This window comes from Leucoraja erinacea, chromosome 14, assembly GCF_028641065.1.
Source record: "Leucoraja erinacea ecotype New England chromosome 14, Leri_hhj_1, whole genome shotgun sequence".
NCBI lineage: Eukaryota > Metazoa > Chordata > Chondrichthyes > Rajiformes > Rajidae > Leucoraja > Leucoraja erinaceus.
This window is the reverse complement of record NC_073390.1, coordinates 40,468,911-40,492,104: the sequence shown is the minus strand read 5'-3', so window position 1 is coordinate 40,492,104 and position 23,194 is coordinate 40,468,911. Positions and strand designations below refer to the sequence as shown.

Genomic DNA, 23,194 nt, shown 5'->3' with positions numbered 1-23,194 from the left:
CCTCTCATCCTTCTAAACTCCAGAGTATACAAGCCCAGCACCTCCATTCTCTCAGGATATGACAGTCCCGCCATCCTGGGAATTAACCTTGTAAACCTATGATGCACTCCCTCAATAGCAAGAATGTCCTTCCTCAAATTAGGCTCTACCCTGGGATAAAGGCTGTGAGCGTCCACTTTATCCATGCCCCTCGTGAGCTTGTACGCCTCAACAAGGTCACCCCTCAGCCTCCCTGCTGAATATAACTTAAGGTTTCAATTATTTGGTACACCTTCACGTAATGAAGTACTTCCAGGAGTATTTAAACCTAGCCTAACCTCCACGTTTATAGACAGATAGCTCCTGTCTTTAAATACATTTTACAGCAGCTGGACTAACAGCTGGTTTTATGTATCTTATGTTAAACGTGATTAGAGAAAAAAGTGTGTGCAGATGCATGTCGGAACACCTCAAAGGCTTAAATCCATCATTCATGGTTGTTGAACCCACTAAGTGGGTTCGACAAGGTTTGTGCCATTTCAGAAGAGGTGTCATCGAGTCATAGAGTGATACAGTGTGGAAACAGACCCTTCGGCCCCACTTGCCCACACCGGCCATCTAGACTAGTCCCACCTGCCCGCATTTGGACGATATCACACCAAATATGTCCTATCCATATACCTGCCTAGCTGTTTCTTAAACGTTGCGATAGTCCCTGCCTCAACTACCTCCTCTGGCAGCTTGTTCCATACACCCACCACCTCTGTGTGAAAAAGTTACCCCTCAGGTTCCTATTAAATATTTTCCCCTTCACCTTAAACCTTTCACCTCTGGTCCTCGATTCCCCTACTTTGGGCAAGAGACTCTGTACATCTACCCGATCTATTCCTCTTATGATTTTAGACACCTCAATAGACACCCCTCATCCTCCTGTGCTCCAGGGAATAGAGACCCAGCCTGCTCAGCAACTTACAAATACCTGATTGATTGAGTCAAAGGGGCCAATATTCCCTGGAGTTTAAAGAAACATCAGGTGACCTCACTTATAACCTGTTTGGGGGTCTGACAGTTTGGCACATCGAGTCTGCTGTGCCATTCTTGGCTGATCTATCTCTCCCTCCTAACCCCATTCTCCTGCCTTCTCCCCATAATGTCTGACACCCATACTAATCAAGAATCTATCTATCTCTGCCTCAAAAATATCCACAGATTTGGCCTCCACAGCCCTCCGTGGCAATGAATTCCACAGATTCACCACCCTCTGACTAAAGAAATTCCTCCTCATCTCCTTGCTAAAAGAGCGTCCTTTAATTCTGAGGCTGTGCCCTCTGGTCCTAGACTCTCCCACGAGTGGAAACATCATCTCCACATCCACTCTATCCAGGCCTTTCACTATTCAGTAAATATCAATGAGGTCCCCCCCCCCCCCCCCCACATTCTTCTAAACTCCAGCGAGTACAGGCCCAGTGCTGTCAAACACTCATCATAGGTTAACCCACTCATTCCTGGCATCGTTCTTGTGAGCTTTTCAGCACCTGGGTTTTTCCAGCTCCCATTCCCATCTGTGACGCTTGGAACTTTTCAAGAGTTGCCGACGTTCCGAGTAACAGGGTCTCATATTGTGGAACATTCCAGAAGCTTTTCCTGGTTTTTTTCCCCCGCTCTCTTCTATCCTAACATTACTGTGCAAACGCAACTCAACAAACCACACTCTGTCTGGACAGTTTTCCACCGTAGTTTCCAGCTAAAGTTGTTCATCCTTGGTCATTGTTCTACATTCTTCACGAGGATCCATTTTCCTAAAGTGCCACAACTTATACCTAATTTTTCATTTTCCTCCCATTCTACAAACTCTCAAAGTTTCAATTTTGATGTTGTTAAATTCATTTCTTTACCTAAGGGATTCACTTGCTTTGAAAATGCTTTCATTTCACTTGGAACTTAAGCAAAATACAAGCATCTGGAGTAACTCAGCGGGTCAGGCAGCATCTGTGGAGGGATTGGACAGGTGACATTTCGGGTCGGGAGTGGAGGTGGGGGAGTGAGCAGAGAGCTAGCAAAGAGGGGTGGGGGCAGGATAAAGCCTGGCAGTGTTGTGCAGGAAGTAACTGCAGATGCTGGTTTACACCAAAGATAGACACAAATTGCTGGAGTAACACAACGGGACAGGCAGCATCTCTGGAGAAAAGGAATGTGTGACGTTTCGGGTCAGGTCATGTGTGAAGAAGGGTCTTGACACAAAACGTCACGCATTCCTTCTCTCCAGAGATGCTGCCTGTTCCGCTGAGTTACTCCAGCATTTTGTGTCTATCCTGGCATGAGATGGGTGGATCCAGATAAGATGGGGTGGTTGCCAGATGGGTGGAGTAAGTGACAAAGACTGGAGATGAAAAGGAGACGAAAAAGTAGAGGAGGAGAGAAATATGAAGCTGGAGGGGTGAGGGTGGATAAGGGCAGGGGAGGAGTCAGTGGGATCAGTGGGGATCTAAGGGAATTGAGGGACTTGTGGTGGGAGATGTGTACGGGGGAGGGGAGACTAGCAGGGTAACTAGGGAGATGCTGGGTGCACACCAGGGTGCTGTGTGTATGGAGTTTGCACGTTCTCCCCGTGACCTGTGTGGGTTTTCTCTGGGTGCTCCGGTTTCCTCCCACACTCCAAAGACGGCCAGATTTGTAGGTTAATTAGCTGGGGTAAAAATTGTAAATTGTCGCCAGTGTGTGGGATAGTGTAAGTGTGTACGGGGTACGGACTCGCTGGGCCGAATGGCCTGTTTCCACGCTGTATCTTTAGAGTCTAAAGTCTAACTGCAGATGTTAGTTCGATATCCTTTCTGTGCATCTGCTTCCTGCAAGATATCCTTCTCCTAACATCGATGCCAGCTGAATTCACACGTTCATAAGTGATAAGAGCAGAACTTGGCCATTCGGCCCATCAAGTCTACTCCGCCATTCAATCATGGCTGATCTATCTCTTCCTCCTAACCCCATTCTCCCGCTTTTACTAAATGACACCCGTACTAATCAAGAATCTATCTATCTCTGCCTTAGAAATATCCACTGACTTGGCCTCCACCGCCATCTGTGGCAATGAATTCCACAGTCACCACCCTCTGACTAAAGAAATTCCACCTCATCTCCTTCCAAAAGGAACGTCCTTTAATTCTGTTTAAGAAGGAACTGCAGATGCTGGAAAATCGAAGGTAGATAAAAATGCTGTAGAAACTCAGCGGGTGCGGCAGCCTCTATGGAGCGAAGGAAATAGGCAACGTTTCGGGATGAAGCGTTGCCTATTTCCTTCGCTCCATTGATGCTGCCACATCCGCTGAGATTCTCCAGCATCTTTATCAACCGTCCTTTAATTCTGAGGCTGTGCCCTCTGGTCCTAGACTCTCCCACTAGTGGAACCATCCACTAGTTTTAAGGTAGTGAATTTCCCTCAGTGAGACCACACCTGCAGTATTGTTTGCAGTTTTGGTCCCATCTAATTCTCTAGAGAAAACACTTTTTCTCACAGAGAGTGGTGAGTCTGTGGAATTATCTGCCTCAGACGGCTGTGGAGGCAGGTTCTCTGGGTACTTTCAAGAAAGAAGATAGGGCTCTTAAAGATAGCGGAGTCAGGGGATATGGGAGATGGCAGGAACGGGGATTGGGGATGATCAGCCAGATCACATTGAACGGAGAATGGCCTACTCATGATTGGGGATGATTTTCAGGTCTATGAAATCACACTTGATCAGAGGATGTAGCAGGTCACTGGACTAGATTTGCAGAAACTTTCCCATCTGAAGGGCACAGAATGGCCCCACGGGGCGGCCTCCGCACCCCAAGTTGTCCGGGGGGAGGTTCGGCGCCCAAGTCGGGGCGGCCCAGCCCGATTACTCCCTCCTGGGATTTTCTGCGGTGGTATAAGTTTTCCGGTCTATGGTGGGCGGCAAATCCATTTTACACTTGCCCTCATCAGAGGATGTAGTTGAGACAGTCCGTCACTGGACCAGATTTGCAGAAACTCCCCCACACTTTCCCATTTGACACAACCTTTAGCTCCCTTGTGTATTTTAGTTTTCCAGTTTTAGAGGTACAGCGCGGAAACAGCCCTTAGGCCCAACGAGACCGCACCGATCAACGATCTCCGCACACTGAAGGGCCTGTCCGTTTACGCGGCCAGAACAAGGTACGAGTCTTTGGGCGACTAATCTCGACCACCCAGTCTTCACCCCGCGATATGTTGCCTGTACGGTCGTGAGTCGTCTCCTCAGTTGCCCAAAGAGTCGTAGCGTCTTTCTGGTCGCCGCTGGGTTTTCAACATGTTGAAGATTTTCGGCGACCTGCAACGACCTACGACGGGTGCGAAAATGTCACGTAAGTGGGACAGGCTCATAACACTATCCTACACACACTGGGGTCAATTTTACATTCGCACCAAGCCAATTAACCTGCAAATCTGTACGTCTTTGGAGTGTGGGAAGATCTCGGAGAAAACCCACGCGGGTCACGGGGAGAACATACAAAATCCATACAGACAGCATCCGTAGTCAGGATGGAACCCGGGTCTCTGCCGCTGTGATGCAGCAACTCTACCGCTGCGCCACCGTGCCGCCCGCTACTAATTTAGTTGTAACTCTAGCTACAAGTCGAGGATTGTTTTTACTGTGACGACATTTAAAAAATTTAAAAATGTTTCTCTTCTCCCTTTCGAGGTTATCATGTGAAGGATTGACAACATGTGGTGGATAAATAACCGCTTTGCCTTTCAGCCGCATTTACAAATAAATCCAAAATCAGAACATATATCAAGAAGGGACTGCTGATCTTTGAGCTGTGTTTAACTGGAGCTCTGGGGGACAGCGTGCAATGAAGGGTCACGGTGACCCAAGCTGACTCTGGTCTGGAGTTTGTCTCTGGGATTGCAGAGCTGATTACTGTGTTAACTCATGCCACAAGCCGCTTGTTAGTGAAATAACTGCTTTATCAATAACCTGAAAGAAAAAATCTCCTCGCATGTTTTTGTGGACAAATGTCATGGATTCTTCGTGTGCAGTTGAGCGTGGAATTGCTTGGTAACTTATTGCAAGACACTGCTGTTAGATTTGTCCTCTCTAGCTTATTTTTATCTTTTGTCACTTTTCGACCACTGAAGGAAGACTATTTTCTAAACAGGGAGAGAATCCAGAAATCGGAGGTGCAATAGGACTTGGGAGTGCTTGGTTATTATAGCCCTGTCCCACTGTATGAGTTCATTCCAAGAGCTTTCCCGACATCTAAAAATCAAACTCGTGGTAAGCACGGAGAATGAACGTAGTGGGTACGTCGGAGCTTGGGGACGTCTCTGAGCGCTAACGGCAGGTACTCGGGAAGACTCGCTAATGGCAGGTAAGCACGGGAAGACTAGTGAAGATTTTTCAACATGTTGAAAAATATCCACGAGAGCCACGAGTACCGACGAGTGGCCATTACCGTAAATCTCCGAGTTCGAATCAGGGCAAACTCGGGAGAGCTCTTGGAATGAACTCGTACCGTGGGACAGGGGTTTTAGGGTTGCCAACTGTCCCGTATTAGCCAGGACATCCCGTATATTGGGCTAAATTGGTTTGTCCAGTACGGGACCGCCCTTGTCCAGTATTTGACTGCTACTCCTCGGGTCGAGGGGACGGTCGGGTCGGAGCGCCGCGTCCGACCCCGCCTCATCCGTCCCGACGTAGTGCAGCCCGTGGAGTGCAGTAGCAGCAGCAGCGCCTCGCCCGTGGCCAGCTGTCCGACCTTCGGACCTTCGCTTACCGCCGACACCACCACCCCTCCTTCTCACGGCCAATCATCGGTTCAAGAGTTGAACGGGGTGTCAGACTTTGCGTGCAGCACAACACAAAGGCCAATCAGCGGCCGTGCAACATTGCGTGCAAAGTCCGGCGCCTGGGGCCAAAACTCCTCATTGTCATGAGAGATTCTCTACATTTTAGAAGTGGACGCAGTGCCTTCTTTGTCCACAAGTGGTGCTGGCGTGCATATCAATTAAACATTTTGCTTCCTTCATCAACAATTTTCTTTACTTCAATATACCCTCCACTCTTCTGTGTGAATAATCGCAAAAGGTCACAGGTGATAAGAGCAGAATTAAGCCCTTCGGCCCATCAATTCTACTCCTCCATTCAATCATGGCTGATCTACGGAATCAAGGGTTATGGGGAGAAGGCAGGAACGGGGTACTGATTGTGGATGATCAGCCATGATCACATTGAATGGCGGTGCTGGCTCGAAGGGCTGAACGGCCTACTCCTGCGCTTATTTTCTATGTCTATGTTGTTATGTTTATCTATCTCTCCCTCCTAACCCTATTCTCCCCCCTTCTCCCCATAACCCAGGTTGAGAGGTACAGCATGGAAACAGGCCCTTCAGCCCACCGAGTCCATGCCGACCATCAATCACCCGCTCTCACTAGTTCGAAGCTATCCCATTTTCTCATCCACTCCCTACACACAATTTACAGAAGGCAGATTAACCTACAAGCCTGCACGTCTTTGGGATGTGGGAGGAAACCCGCGCGGTCACAGGGAGAACGTGCAAACTCCGTACAGTCAGCACCCGAGGTCAGGATTGAACCCGGGTCTCTGGCGCTGTGAGGCAGAGACTCCACCAGCTGTGCCACCGTGCCGCACAATCTTCTGGCCAATCAACTACTAATTTAATAAATGAATAACCATAAAAGTATAAAATCAGCACGTTACATATTAAACATATTATTAAAAGAGTGTACACAAACATTTTCAGAAGTGTCGGCCCACCATGCCAGTGTAGACTGTAGCAAAAAGAACATTTAGAAAAATCCATGGTAGGCTCCTGAAGAAATTTTTTCATATTAAAAAATACGATCAGTGTGAAGGAGTGTGAAAACACACACCTCCAGATTCAGTGTTTAAGAAGGAACTGCAGATGCTGGAACAATCGAAGGTAACCTCACCCCCTGAGTTTCTCCAGCATTTTTGTCCTCCATAGATGCTGCCTCACCCGCTGAGTTCCTCCAGATTCAGGGACAGTTTTTTCCCAGCTGTTATCAGGCAACTGAACCAACCGAGGGAGAAGGAATGGCTGATGTTTCGGGTCGAGACCTTTCTTCTCTGCCTGTCCCACTGAGTTACTCCAGCGTTTTGTGTCGACCTTCGATTTAAACCAGCATCTGCAGTTCTTTCCTACACAACTGAACCGTCCTACCACAACCAGAGAGCAGTGCTGGACTACTATCTGCCTCATCAGTGACCCTCGGACCATCCTTGATCGGACTTTGCTGACTTTACCTTGCATTAAACGTTATCCCTTATCATGTATCTGTACACTGTAAACGGGTCGATTGTAATCATGTATTGTCTTTCCGCTGACTGGTTAGCACGCAACAAAAGCTTTTCGCTGTACGGTATACGTGACAATAAACTAAACTGAAGCTGAAGTCATTGGACAGGGCAGGTTGGTGTTCATCATGTGTTATAAATTGCTCGTCTACAGACACCAAGCAGTCTACGTGTCTGGTGATCAGAATTAAATTAAATTCCATTGTCTGTGTTACGTAAATGTCGGACGATGTGATAGACTGTTTAGCCCGTGGTGTCTGAACCCGCAAGTGTGAAGCAGGTGCTCTCAATGAGATTTAAATCATAGAAGCGTTTGGAGTCCAGAAAGAAGCATGAACGAAAGGGGAACATAAGTAATGAAGTTCATAGTTTAAAATGTTCACCAATGCTCTTGGCAAAATGGGTGCTTGTCAGTACGGAGTTTGTACGTTCTCCTTGTGACCGCGTGGATCATGTCCGAATTAGTGGTTTCCTCCCACATTACAAAGACGTGCAGGTTTGTAGGTTAATTGGCTTGGTATAAATGGAAATTGTCCCTAGTGTGCGTAGGATAGTGTTCGCCTGCGGGGATTGTTGGTCGGCACGGACTCGGTGGGCCGAAGGGCGAAGCTAAACAAAACTAAACTAAGCTAAACTAAAAAAGTCTAAAGTGTTGCCTCAATCACACTCCATCGTACGTTAAACATTTCCATATCTTACATTAAGATGCAAGTGGATACAAGGAACTGCAGATGCTGGTTCTCAAAAAAAGACACAAAGTGTTGTAGTAACTCAGCGGGCCAGGCAGCATCTGAGAAGAACATGGATAGATGATGTTTGGGGTTGAGACCCTTCTTCAGACTGAAGTTCTGCAGAAGGGTCCCAGACCGAAACGTCACTTATCCATGTTGTCCATTCAAGTGTGTTATTTGGTCAGTACTTAGTCAGCAGCCAGAACATCAACAGGTTGCTCCAATTACCATTCCTGCCTTATGGCGTGACGAAAACTGTGGCTCCATCAAAATGTTGATGTCACGTTAACAACAAAAAAAAAATGAAGTCTGCACCGGCGACAACTTACGTCACCTGGCAACAACCTACGCAGCACTTGCGTCAGGAGAAGTCACGCTACGCTCATTGGCATCAAACCCACTGTCGCCGACTGTCTCCAAACATGTTGAAAATCCAGCGGCGACCAGAAACACGCTACATGTCTCATTGTCTCGTGTACCGAGGTACAGTGAAAATTTAATTTAATTCTGATCACCAGACACGTAGACTACTTGGTATCTGTGGACAACCTGCCCTGTCCAATGACTTCAGCTTCAGTTTAGTTTATTGTCACGTACATTGAAAAGCTTTTTGTCGCGTGCTAACCAGTCAGCGGGAAGACAATAACATGATGACAATCGATCTGTCCACAGTGTACAGATACATGGTAAGGGAATAACGTTTAGCGCAAGGTACAGCCAGCAAAGTCGGATCAAGGATAGTCCGAGGATCACCAATGAGGTAGAAAGTAAACTTTGTGCAGTGTTTAAACCCCTCACAAGGTTTGCCAACTTTGACAGGAGTTGCGTTTGTAGAGTCATGGAGTTGTACAGCACAGAATCAGGCCCTTCGGCCCAACCTTGTCCATGCTGACCAAGCTGGCATGTAATGGGCCTGTCCCACTAACGCGACTTTTTCGGCGACTGCCAGCACCCGTTGTAGGTCGTTGCAGGTCGGCGAAAATTTTCAACTTGAAAGACGCTACGATTCTTTGGTCGACTGAGGAGACGACTCACGGCCATACAGGCGACACCCCGGCAACCATGTGGCAACAGCCTAGTCGCCTGTAGTCGCCTAAAATTGGGACAGGCTCATTAGCCCTACGTCTGCCGTATTGTCAGATTATAGCCGTGAATTTATTTGCCATTTCACTGTGTACACATATTCATGGCCATGTCCACTTATTCACATTGATCAAATGTTGCATTGTCCTCATGTATAGCAGTACCCAAGTTAATTGGATAGCACACAAATTAATGCTTTTCATTCTACTTTAGTCTACGTGACATTAATAAACCAATACCAATATTAATACCAAATGTAATCTTCACGTCACTGTCAATTTCACCGAAAGGCTCTCCTTAAAATGAAATTGAATGTACACTTGCAGGTATTATAACAATGTTTATAAGACACTTGGACAGGAAAGGATTGTAGGGACATGGACCAAACGCGGGCAAGAGGGACTAGTGTAGATGGGCCATCTTGGTTGGCTTGGGCAAGTTGGGCCGAAGGGCCTGTTTCAATGCTTTATGACGATGATTTCGAAAACTGTATTTTTGTTACAGCAGTCTATTTAACCTTGTGATTAAAGGACGTTCCTTTAGGAAGGAGATGAGGAAAATTCCTTTAGTCAGAGGGTGGTGAATCTGTGGAATTCTTTGCCACAGAAGGCTGCGGAGGCCAAGTCAGTGGATATTTTTAAGGCAGAGATAGATAAATTCTTGATTAGAACGTGTGTCAGGGGTCATGGGGAGAAGGCAGGAGAATGGGGTTAGGAGGGAGAGATAGATCAGCCGTGATTGAATGGCGGAGTAGACTTGATGGGCCGAATGGCCTAATTCTACTCCTATTCCTTATAACCTTATGACCTTTTGACCTGATGACCTTATTACTGCATTTTTTTGGTTTTTAAAATAACACATTTTTCTTTTATCATCTAGTTAATACTCAACCAGCTTCACTAAGACTAATGATTTCATTGATTACCTCGGTGTCGAATAAGGGGTATTACCTAGAATAAGGGGACGACCATTTAGGACTGAGATGAGGAAAAACGCTCTCACCCAGAGTTGTGAATGTGGAATTCTCTGCCGCAGAAGGACCGGTATTCAGTATGATCATGGCTGATCAACTAAAATCCGTACCCCGTTCCAGCTTTCTCCGCATATCCCTTGTTCCTGTCAGCCCGAAGAGCTAAATCGAACTCTCTCTTGAAAACATCCAGTGAATTGTCCTCCACTGCCTTCTGTGGCAGAGAATTCCACATTTGAGGGCTCAGGGGCAACTGTTTCACTCAGACTGTATCTGGAATTAGCTGTTGAGGAAGCTGGAGATAAATGAATACAGGTACAGCTTGTAAAAGGACATTGGGACAGATATCTGGTTAGAATGGCTTTGGAAGGCTGTGAGTCATAGAGTGATACAGTGTGAGAAACAGGCCCTTCGGCCCAACTTGCCCACACTGACCAACATGTCCCAGCTACACTAGTCACACCTGCCTGCGCTTGGTCCATATCCCTCCAAACCTGTCCAATCCATGTACCTGTCTATCTGTTTCTTAAACGTTTGGATAGTCCCAGCCTCAACTACCTCCTCTGGCAGCTCGTTCTACACACCCACCACCCTTTGTGTGAAAAAGGTACCCCTCGGATTCCTATTAAATCTTTTCCCCTTCACCTTGAACCTATGTCCTCTGATCCTCGATTCCCCTACTCTGGGCAAGAGACTCCGTGCATCTACCCGATCTATTCCTCTCATGATTTTGTACACCTCTATAAGATATCCACTCATCCTCCTGTGCTCAATGGAATAGAGACCCAGTCCTGGCAACATCCTCATGAATCTTCTCTGAACCCTTTCAAGCTTGACAACATCTTTCCTATACAGTAACATGGTTCCCAGAACTGAACACAATACTATAAATATGGTCTCACCAATGTCTCATACAATTGCAACATGACCTCCCAACTTCTATACTCACAGAGTCAATAGATAATAGACAATAGATGCAGGAGTAGGCCATTCGGCCCTTCGAGCCAGCACTGCCATTCAATGTGATCATGGTGCATCATCCACAATCAGTATCCCGTTCCTGCCTTCTCCCCATATCCCCTGACTCCGCTATCTTTAAGAGAGTCAAGTGCAGGCAAATGGTACGAGCCCACTATGCCAACTGGATGAGTGGGGCTGAAGGGCCAGTTGCCGGGCCGTTGAACTCTAAAGGGCCTGTCCCACTTACGCAACTTTTTCGGCGACTGTCGGCACCCGTCATAGTTCGTTACACGTCACTGAAAATGTTCATCTTGCTGAAAATCCAGCGGCGACCAGGACAAGGTACGACTCTTTGGGCGACTTCCTGGGGTGTCGCTTGTATGGTCGTGAGTCGTCTCCTAGTCCCCCAAAGAGTCGTAACGTCTTTCTGGTCACCGCTGGATTTTCAACATGTTGCAATAACGGGTGCCGGCAGTCGCCGAAAAAGTGGCGTAAGTGGGACTGGCCCTTAACTCTTATCTTAAATTGCAGTTACTAACGTCAATATTTAGTAACTCAAGGGAGTAGGTAACTCTCAATATCTTACCAGAGAGTGATTATGTAATGTCAATAAAGGAAATCTTTCAATGATTGTTTGAATGCTTGGTTTTGCAATGAAATGAAGTTCTCAGGGACTGATTGATTCCAAGGTGTTTTATGACAACAGTCTGTAGAGGTCACGGGCAGAGACTTCCAGCAGCTTTACAAGATGATTGCGGTTTGATAATTCTTCTGAACACTGGCAATCTACTGTGGAGAAGGCAAGTGTAACTGAATGAAGCTGAGCCCGCTGGATCATGTTACCCTGATTGAGAATTCTCTTTTATCTTTTATTGAGTAATCACGGTAGCACAGATCAACCTATCCACAGAGTGCCATCTGTTCCATAAAAGAGTATGTCATGAAAACTTGCAAATACTATTTAAGGAATAGTGGTTTCGTTCAGCCTGAGGAATACCACAAAATGATCAATTTTACCTGCTGGAATCCTGATTTTTTTTCTCTCTCTCTCTCTCCCTCTGAAGCCCACACTGCATGCATTAAACAAATGAAACGGCAGGAATTGGTCAATTGTCAAGTTTGCCAAGTGAGTCTTTTCCTCACTTCACTGAAACAGAGAGAGGAAGAAATAATGTTTGCTGCAATCAAGGATGTCTGACAATCTTTGCAAGATACTTGAAACGTTTCACTGATATTTTTCTGTGTGTATGTGTGTGTGTAAGTGTGTGTGTGTGTGCTGTCTGTCCATGTGTGGTGTTTGTTTGGTGTATGTGTATGTGTGTGCATGTGTTGTGTGTGTGTGTGTGTGTGTGTGTGTGTGTGTGTGTGTGTGTGTGTGTGTGTGTGTGTGTGTGTGTGTGTGTGTGTGTGTGTGTGTGTGTGTGTGTGTGTGCGTGCAGGTGTGTGTGCGCAGGTGTGTGTGTGTGGTCTGGGTGTGTGCGCAGGTGTGTGCATGCAGGTGTGTGTGTAGGTGGGTGTGTGCGTGCAGGTGTGCGTGCAGGTGTGCGTGCAGGTGTGTGTGTGTCAGTGTGTGTCTGTGTGTGTGTGTGTGTGCCTGTGTGTGTGCATGTGTTTGTGTGTTGTGTGTGTGTGTGTGTGTGTGTGTGTGTGTGTGTGTGTGTGTGTGTGTGTGTGTGTGTGTGTGTGTGTGTGTGTGTGTGTGTGTGTGTGTGCGTGAGTGTGCATGTGTGCCTGTGTGCCTGTGTGCATGTGTTTGTGTGTGTATGCGTGTGTGTGTGTGTGTGTTGTGTGTGTGTGTTTGCGTTTGTATGTGTGCATGTGTTTGTGTGTGTGTGCATGTGTGTATGCGTGCGTGTGCGGATCACATGCAGGCACGGTGGCGCAGTGGTAGAGTTGCTGCCTCACAGCGCCAGAGACCTCGGTTCAATCCTGACTACTGGTGCTGTCTTTGCCGAGTTTGCACGTTCTCCCTGTGACCTGCGTGGATTTCCTCCCACACTCCAAAGACATACAGGTTTGTAAGTTAATTGGCTTGGAGTAAGTGTAAATTGTCCCTTGTGTGTGTAGGATAGTGCTAGTGTACGGGGTGATCGCTGGTCGTCGTGGACCTGGTGGGCTGAAGGGCCTGTTTCCATGCTGTGCCTCTAAAGTGTAAACGTCTATCCTGACTGGTTACCTCGCAGCCTGGTTTGGCAAATCCACAACGTAATCGAGGCTTCTTCTATGGTCCTGCGATTATTTTTTTTTTTTAAACGGCCTTGACTAAAAATAGTTTGCCGTTTGGTCGACGCCAGTGGAGTGGGGTTGCTATTTACTTACAGGCAGTCAAAGGCAACCTCCTTCGCTGACCAGCCATTTGATTGGCTCATTAGAGTTTTCAGCAAAGATCAGGATCTTTGGTTTTCACGACCTAGAAGATCCGCTGGAAAGTAAAATGCCCGCTAACTTTATTAAACTTCTTAAAACTGTCTCCACTCTCCCTTCACTCTCCCCTTCTCTCCCCTTCTCTCTCCCCTTCTCTATTCCCTTCTCTATCCTTCTCTCCCCTTCTTTCCCTCCCTCCCACGCTCCCTAACAGACTTATCGTGCTCCGTGGCAGCCGTTTACCTTCCACTTCATCGCGCAGACAGTGCACCTCCACTGTCCCTGGCCCCCGCCTTCACGATGTGTGTGTGTGTGTGTGTGTGTGTGTGTGTGTGTGTGTGTGTGTGTGTGTGTGTGTGTGTGTGTGTGTGTGTGTGTGTGTGTGTGTGTGTGTGTGTGTGTGTGTGTGTGTGTGTGTGTGGTCGGTCGGTAGCAAAGATCCTGTTGGATCTTTGGTCAGTAGATGCAGCTCACGTTTCGGTCAAGGCTTTCCAGGTACGTGACCAAAATCTCTGGCGACTCACGGAAACCTTGGATGGGGCGCAAGGTCACCAGAGGTTTCCGTTCAGGTTTCCTAAGTGGGACAGGGGCATTAGAGTTAGCTCTTAGGGCTAACGGAATCAAGGGATATGGGGAGAAGGCAGGAACGGAGTACTGATTCTGGATGATCAGCCATGATCACAGTGAATGACGGTACGGGCTCGAAGGGCCGAATGGCCTACTCCTGCACCTATTTTCTATGTTTCTATGTTTACACAACCCTAATCTTACCTCAGCAACGGAACACTCTGGACCATTGGTTCTTTACTTGGGGTGGTGACTCCCTATAGGGGTCGTTTGGGGCTTTGCCAGGGTCATGAAGGGGACACAAATAACATATTCATTTGTTGAGTCCATGTTTAGGAACCTAACAAAGGTACATACCGCACACAGTATTTTGTTCACGTACACGCCTACTGGTGCCAAACAATATTAAGAACCACCGCCATAGACCATGGTCTTGCGTTCTAGTTGTGTTTTGCACTGTGTGCTTGTGCAGTGCACTGTACATCACTACACATGACCATAAACCGTCAAAGGGATCTATCGCAGTGGCTGCCTCAAAAAGGCTGCCAACATCATCAAGGACCCACACCATCCTGGCCACACACTCATCTCTCCACTGCCATCAGGCTGAAGGTACAGGAGCCTGAAATCTGGAACATCCAGGTCAAGATACAAGATACAAGATACATTTAATTGTCATTTGGACCCCTTGAGGTCCAAACGAATGCCGTGTTCTGCAGCTACATTACAAGAATACCCAGACCCTGAACTGACAAACCACGCTCATCAACAGCCTATTGCACTTTGTGATGGAAGGCCTATTAAACTTGTCTCCATATTGAATTGAACCCCGATGTCAGAGTCAAAGTCAAAGCCCCCGGCTGGCGATGGCGATTGTCCTGCAGCAATTAAAGCTTTAGAGCCCCGGGCGTGGGCTCACAGAGTCCCGCGGCCATTCCAAGCCGCGCTTGACAGGACTTGAGGCCCCGCTCCAACCGGCTCTTCAATTAATAACTCGGGCGGGGGAAGTCGCCGTTGCGAGAGCCCTGAAAAGCGGTCTCCAGAAGGGAGCCGCGGGATCCCGGTGCCGCCGTCCACAGACCTGTTGTTGGAGCCTCCGAAGTCTATGATGCAGCAGCAGCAGCAGCGCTCCTCCATTGCTCCACCCGTCTCTCGGCCAGCCCTGCGACGTGACGGTGGTTGTATGTCGGTCCCAGGCTTCTTCCTGTTGGAGGGCTCCTCGTTTGCAACATGTCAGCGGATCCACGAGCAAAGGTCGTTCCTCCAGTGCAGGGGCAGAGTAATATCGGAAACGTCCCCACCTAGACCCACCTCACCTGCCCCTCACTGGGGCGAGAGGATGAAAGGTACTGGAATCTCTTTGAGATTGCCACTGACCTCCCGTGGACAGCAATCTGCAGGGGGCTGCAAATACATCAAGCTACAAGCTTGAACAGTCCCAATTCATCAAAGCTCCTAACAAAAATCAGTCTTTCCCTCTTACTTCAGACCGCACTGCACTCTAACGGTGCACTTGTAGTCCGCTTATTTATGTGTATATTGAATTGAACTGACTGTTCTGTATTTATGCGTAGAATATTCTGTTGTGCTGCAGCAAGCAAGAATTTCATTGTCCTATCTGGGACACATGACCATAAAACACTGTTGACTGGACTTGAAACTAATTAAACCGAGTTAAATTAATATCTTGTACTTGGCACGGTTTTTTTCTTTTCATGGACTTGCAGAATTGAGGTGTGATTTGTGGTTAGATGCGTGTGTCTAAGTCTATGACGGGTGCCATTGTCAAGTCACCTGAATTGTAAATCTGGTCAAGTCGGTAAACAAACGGGCTTATTTCACAAACTTAAAGGTGCCATCAAACGTTTATTGGCCTAAAATCGGAGACAGCAACTTCACACGTTGCTTGCCGCTTTAGGGTTATGTTCTGGAAATTCCCACACCAGGACCCTTCCCGCCCCCTCACTTTCAGTCTGAAGAAGGGTCTCGACCCAAATACCTCTTCCTTTTTACACAAGATGCTGCCTGTCCCAATTCATTAAAGCTCCTAACAAAAATTTTTGTCTCTCTTCTCCGCACTGCACTCTACGGTGCAGTTGTGTCCGCTAAGGGCCTGTCCCACTTACCCCAATTTTTTCCGCTGATTTTCCAGCACCCATCATAGTCGCATCAGGTTGCCGAAAATGTTCAACGTGTTGAAAATCCAGCAGCGATCAGAAAAAGGCACGACTCTTTGGGCGACTACTCACCACCAAACAGGCATCACCCCACGACCTGCTGCGACTATGACGGGTGCCGGCAAGTCACCGAAAAAAAATCGAGTAAGTGGGACAGGACCTTAAAGGTGCCACAAACGTTTATTTCCTAAAACACAGCAACTTCACACGTTGCTTGGCTTTAGGGTTATGTTCTGGCCTTTTCCCACCTCCAGTCCCCCGCCCCCTCTACTTTCAGTCTGAAGAAGGGTCTCGACCCAAAATCTTACCTCTTCCTTTTTCTCCAGAGATGCTGCCTGTCCCGCTGAGTTACTCCAGCATTTTTTGTCTATCTTCGGTGTAAACCAGCATCTGCAGTTCCTTCCCACACACATTGTTCAATTTTAATCTAGTTCAGTTTAGTTTATTGTCACGTGTACCAAGGTACAGTGAAAAGCTTTTGTTGTGTGCTATCCAGTCAGCAGAAAGACAATACGGGATTACAATCGAGCCGTCCACAGTGTCCAGATACTTGATAAAAGGAACAAGATTTAGTGCAAGATAGTCCAGTAGAGACCGATTGCAAAGACTTTGAGTGCCTCCAATGAGGTAGATGGTAGCTCTCTAGTTGGTGATAGAACAGATAACTTGCCTGATAACAGCTGGGAAGAAACTGTCCCTGAATCTGGAGGTGTGCGTTTTCAGATTTCTGTACCTCTCGCCCGATGGGAGAGGGGAGAAGAGGGAGTGGCCGAAACTAAAACACAGTTGGGCTTGTACACTCTGGAGTTTAGAAGGATGAGAGGGTATCTCATTGAAACATATAAGATTATTAAGGGTTTGGACATGCTAGAGGCAGGAAACATGTTCCCGATGTTGGGGGAGTATAGAACCAGGGGCCACAGTTTAAGAATGAGGAGTAAGCCATTTAGAACGGAGACGAGGAAACATTTTTTCTCACAGAGTGGTGAGTCTGTGGAATTCTCTGCCTCAGAGGGCGGTGGAGGCAGGTACTCTGGATGCTTTCGAGAGCAAGATTGGGCTCTTAAAGATAGCAGAGTCAGGGGATATTGGGAGAAGGCAGAAATGGGGCACTGATTGGGGATGATCAGCCATGATTACATTAAATGGCGGTGCTGGCTTGAAGGGCCGAGTGGCCTACTCCTGCACCTATTGTCTATTGTCAATTGCCGTAGATGCGATTATTTTCCAGGTCGTATCTCCGGTCGCTCTGCGGGCTAACATCGCGGAGCTGGAGGCCTCGCTTGGGACTGACTGTGTCCCACCGCGAGGTGTGGACTTACCATCGGTGGCGGTTCGTTGCCTGAGATCGATGCTCCAACTTCAACATCAAGAAGCTCGCAGTCTCGGGTTGAGACTGACGTCGGGCTCCAAAAGCCGCATGACCCCCGGGGGTAGATCCCCCGGGATTATAGGTTATGGATTATGGATTATTGATTTTGATGACTCTCTCTTCATTCTCCAGGACATGTTGTGCACCGACAGGAACATCTACAAAAGGACCCATAGCTGGGAGCGTCAACAAATAACGTTGCCAGCATCTGACGGTTGCCAGGACCACAGTGACCACCCTGCTGACCCAGGGGAATGTCAGGAATTTCAGAGCTTGGCGACATAAATTATCAACTGAAACTTTGTGGAATTAATGTAGTCAAAAGTCAACAGTGTCAAGAGGGTTTCATTGTCATCTGTCCCAGCAACGGGACAGAGAGATTCTAACCTGCTGGAGTTTAAAGATCCAGAAACACAACAGGCACAGATAATATACAATAATCAATAATACAATTAATTAATATCATTAATACAGTACTTGGTTTCCATCATAGAGCAAATCAAAGTCATAGAGTGATACAGTGTGGAAACAGGCCCTTCAGCCCAACTTACCCACACCGACCAACATGTCCCATCTACACTAGTTCCACCTGCCTGCATTTGGCCCATATCCCTCTTAACCTGTCCTATCCATGTACCTGTCTAAATGTTTCCTAAATGTTGGGATAGTCCCTGCCTCAACTACCTCCTCTGGCAGCTTGTTCCATACACCCTCCACCCTTTGTGTGAAAAAGTTACCCCTCAGATTTCTATTAAATCTTTCCCCCCTCACCTTAAATCTATGGTTCTCGATTCCCCTACAATGGCCAAGAGACGACCCAATCTATTCCTCTCATGATTTTATACACCTCTATAAGATCACCCGCCATCCTCCAGCGCTCCAGGGAACAGAGTCCCAGCCTGCGCAACCCTTCCCTATAGCCTAGACCCTCAAGTCTCGGCACCAACAAATCTTAAACCAGTCTGTAGTAAATGATCAAAGTTATTTTCACTGGAATTCTTTTCTACATTTGTTGCAGGAATTTAACTGATTGGGTATTTTTCTTTCCGGGGGGAAAGTGAAAGTTAGCTTTCCGATGGAACCGAGCAAAGTTTGTATTTGCACAGCCAAGTGAATATAAGGTTGATACAGATACAAGTCAACTCCTTGTAAAAGGAATACAGAAATACATTGGTGTGATAAGGAGGGTTTATTGCTCTGTATGAATAAAAATGACTATTTATAGCAGTACTACTTAAAGAAGCTTCTCCATGGATTGTCACCTTGTCGTGGTGGAGCAGCTTGTGTGGACCTGAGATCCTGAGAGCGATGCCGTCTGGAGCTATGCTCCTGGTAGGGCCACCCATGGCGGTAAGGTCGAGGGGGAGGTCTCTAACAAAGAGCAATCCAACCAAGACCTCAACGGTGGAACAGGCGGAGGACGATGGCTGACCTTAGAGGAGCGTCACAACGGCTGGGAAGGCGGATGAAGGCTGCAGCAGAAAAGGGTCTCCGGTCGTCTTGGACTCCATGCCACTGGATCCTGACCCAGATCTGTCAAGGACCGTGGGGTGGCTGTCTGTGCACCAGTCTCCCCACGTTAAACAAAGTCACGCACAGGCGTCCTCCATGAGAGGACAGTCATGCTCGCTTTGAGTGACCACTGATGATGATGAATTTTTAGTATGTCGAGGGGGAGTAGCTTTAAGCTGAGAGGGGCAAAGGTTAGAGGAGATGTTTTTTACACAGAGGGTGGTGGGTGCCTGGAACGCACTGCCAGGGGCGGTGGTGGATGCAGATACGATAGTGGTGTCTCAGAGGCTTTTATACAGGCACATGGATATGCAGGGAATGGAGGGATATATGAATCACGTGCAGGCAGAGGAGATCAGATTAACTTGACATCGTGTTTGGCACGGACATTGTGGGCTGAAAGGTACTGCTCTATATTCCAAGTTAGGTGAATACATTTCAGAAATAGTGAAATCACAATTTTTATTTAATAGCTACGGCAAAACGTATTCCCCTTTTTAATCTTTTGTGAGGTGATGATGTAGACAGCCAAATTATATACTTGACATCCTTCAAACAAGGACATGGTCACCTGCAGACACGGATTCATAAAGCAGGGAAACAGGCTCGTGAGCCCAATACGTCCATAGAGTCATAGAGTGATACAGAGAGGAAACAGGCCCTTCGGCCCAACTTGCCCACTCCGGCCAGCAAGTCCCATCTTCACTGGTCCCACCTGCCCGCATTTGGTCCATATCCCTCCAAACCTGTCCTATCCATGTACCTGTCTAACTGTTTCTTAAACTTTGGGATAGTTCCAGACTCAACTACCTCCTCTGGCAGCTCATTCCATACAACCACCACCCTGTGTGTGAAAAAGTTACCCCTCAGATTCCTTTTAAATCTTTTCCCCCTCACCCTGAACATATGTCCTCTGGTCCTCGACTCCCCTACACTGGGCAAGAAACTCAGTGCATCTACTCGATCTATCCCTTATTATGTACCTATGCATGTCGGTATGTCAAGGAGGACTCTCTTGAACTTCTACAGGTGCACAGTAGAGAGCATACTGACTAGTTGCACCCGCTGAGTTTCTCCAGCTTTCGTGTAACTTCGGTTCTCCAGCATCTGCAGTTCCCTCTTAAACACTGTCCACTCTACGGCGTTATCTCTTCAAGATATGCAGAAAGTTGTGACCACTCCGGAGACCACAACCTCCAACTGTCCCCCATCGTGATCCCTCCTGCCCTCCAACTGTACGACCACATTCTTACCCAGATTCCCTTGCACCCGCAAGAGATGCAACACTTGTCCCTTTACCTCCCCATGAGGCTGCCAACATCATCAAGGACCCAAGCAATCGTCTCAGGTGTTGCCCTGCATCTCTTCCAACCTATCTATTGCGTCCGCTTGAAATGTCAGAAGATCTATATCGGTGAGACCAAGCAAGGTTTTCATTGTTTCCCGAACCTCCGCTCGGTCCGCAATAAAAAGCTGACTCTTGGTGGCTCAGCAACTCCCCCTCCCACTCCACCTGTACCTCTCTGTCCTGGGTCTCCTTGCTGACAGCGAGGATAGGAAATTGGAGGAACAAAAACCTTATTCAGTCTGTACCTCGGGGGCACACGACTTCTCCCAATTCTGTTAGTCCTTGCTGTCTCCTCCCTTCCTCAGCTCCCCTGCTGTCTCCTGAGCCTTCCGGCTACTCCTCCTGAAACCCTTTCTATCCCCTATCAGCTTAAAACACAAGAAGGAATTACATTAAAATTTGAGAATCCACTTGAGATGGAGAGAACTGTGGGCAGACCAGGAGACCATTTGGATAAGCGTGAGCTAGTTGCTTGCTTGGGTAATTGGTGCCTCAACTTGTGTCCAGGATTGGGAATGCAGAAAGTTGTGACCACTGCCCAGCTAGCTAGGATCTGACCTCCCCACCAAGAAGAGTTATCGAAGAAGCTGCTCAAAAAGTTTTAAACATAGTCAAAGACCCACTCTCCTGAAACACACTCATTCATCACCCAAGGAGATTTAGGAGCTGAAATAAGACCAGCGCAGCAAGCACATTTCAAGCCTGCACACAACAATACACTTTCTGGAGAATGCACTGTGGAACTCGATAATCAGCTATTTCTTGGAAACTGGATGCAGGCAACAAAACCTTTCACTGTACCTCGGTAATGGAACAATAAATGATTTGACTGAAACTCAACTTTTTCTCCCCTATCAGCTTAAAACACAAGAAGGAGTTGCATTAAAATTTGAGAATCCACTTGAGATGGAGAGAACTGTGGGCAGACCAGGAGACCATTTGGATAAGCGTTGAGCCTTGCTTGCTTGGGTAATTGTGCCTCATTGTGAATGATTGGGTTTGTGACCATATGCAGCTAGCTAGGGTTACGTCATGGCCAAGTGGTTTCGAACAATGCTTCTTAAGTTTTAACATAGAGTGACCTCTCTGAAACACATTCATCACCCAAGGAGATTTACTGATTAACCAGCGCCGTCCCAACATTAAAGCTGCACAAAGTACACTTTTGGAGAATGTAATGGAACTATAATGAGCTATTTCTTGGAAAGAGGTGCTGAACATTTCTAATGGAAATTTGATATTTGGTTTCATTTTTTCATTTCATTTCACTGCACATCTTGTATGTGTATGTAACAAATAAAGTTGACTTGGCTTGAAGGTAGACAAAAGTTTTGGAGAAACTCAGCGGGTGAGGCAGCATCTATGGAGTGAAGGAAATAGGCAACAATTTATGGTGGTCCTCACACTGGCCATGGAGGAGGCCAATTGGTGCAGTGGAATTTGAGTTGCCATTTGCAACACACCAATAAAAATAAGACACAACATTAAAGGAGAATTTAACACCAAACATAAAAACATCCCCCAACAATGGTTCCCACTGTGAGTGAAGGCAACAAAGTCCAGTCCTCTTCCCCTTGTTCACCCATAGCTGGGCTTATTGAGACCTCTGCAGTTGCCGCTACGGTGGCCCGATGCTTCAGGCCCTCTCGCCGGATGAAGAGGCTCCGGCGTCGGGAGAACACTCCTTGTGGCTTGGAGTGTATGGAACAGCCACTTCCTACCTGAGACCGCGGCTCCCGTAGTCCACAGGCCGTGCTGTTCGTAGCCCCGACACTGGTGATCTCGGCGAATGATCCCAGGCTCCGTGGTGTTTAAACAAAGCGCCGCCCGCAGCTGAACACTCCGCGACTACAGCTCCGCAATGTTGGAGTCGGTGGTCTCAGCACTCCGGAGCTTACCACACGGCGACCGGGTAAGGCATCGCCCGTTCTGCAATGGTGCTTCAGCGCTGCACCGCCGCCAAAGCTGAAGTTCTGGCCGGTCCCGGCAGGAAACGCCGCTCCAGTCCTGATGATAGGCCGCGAGGAAGGGGCGAAGATACAGCTTGGAGAAAAGACGCAACTCCGACCAGGTAGGGACTGAGAAAAACAATTTCCCCCTTCCCCCTTCCCCCCCCACACATAAAAAGACTAGACCTCCAAAACAAACACTTTTTTACATACTAAAACATTTTTTAAAGGCCAAATGACGGACAGCTGCAGGCTGGGCAGCCATACCCGACGGCGCCCCCACTAGGCAACACGTGACAATAAACTAAACTGATCATTATGGGCCGAAGGGCCTGTTGCTGTGCTGTACTGTTGTATATTCTGTATTCTGCCCCTTGAAAGATGGGGCTGTTTGTAAAATGAGAGCAGCAAAAGGGCCTGTCCCACTTACGCGGCCACTATAGGCGACTGCCGGCACCCGTGATAGGTCGCCATAATATTCGACATGTTGAAAATTCAGCGGCAACCAGAAAGGCGCTACGACTATTTGGAGACCTCTCACGACCATAGGGTCACCTGGATGGTCGTGAGAGATTATGGCGACTTATCACGGGTGCCGGCAGTCGCCTGTAAAGATTGCGTAAGTGGGACAGGCCCTTAAGTGACTGTGGCAGCCTGTTTGCTGATTATTATTTCCACGTTTAATTGAGCAAACAGACTCCGAGAAACGTTGATCCTGTTCAGTTGAACACTGCAGTAATTAGGAGCGCAAGATTCAGTGCACAGCTGTTTGGCCAGCGCCTACATCAATTTGAATCCATTTTACTGTGATGTACTTGTGGATATTTATATTGGGAAGAGTAGCC

The 23,194-nt window shown here is 47.6% G+C and overlaps 1 long non-coding RNA gene across 1 annotated transcript in view; it reads left to right on the top strand.

Annotated features, from left to right (window-relative positions):
* Positions 1-17,869, top strand: part of LOC129703626 (uncharacterized) — a 29,523-nt gene extending 11,654 nt beyond the window's left edge. Inside the window, exon 3 of the long non-coding RNA XR_008724595.1 lies at positions 17,673-17,869. This is a non-coding gene — a long non-coding RNA (uncharacterized LOC129703626). The remainder of the gene's footprint in view (positions 1-17,672) is intronic.
* The last annotated feature ends 5,325 nt before the right edge of the window (positions 17,870-23,194 follow it).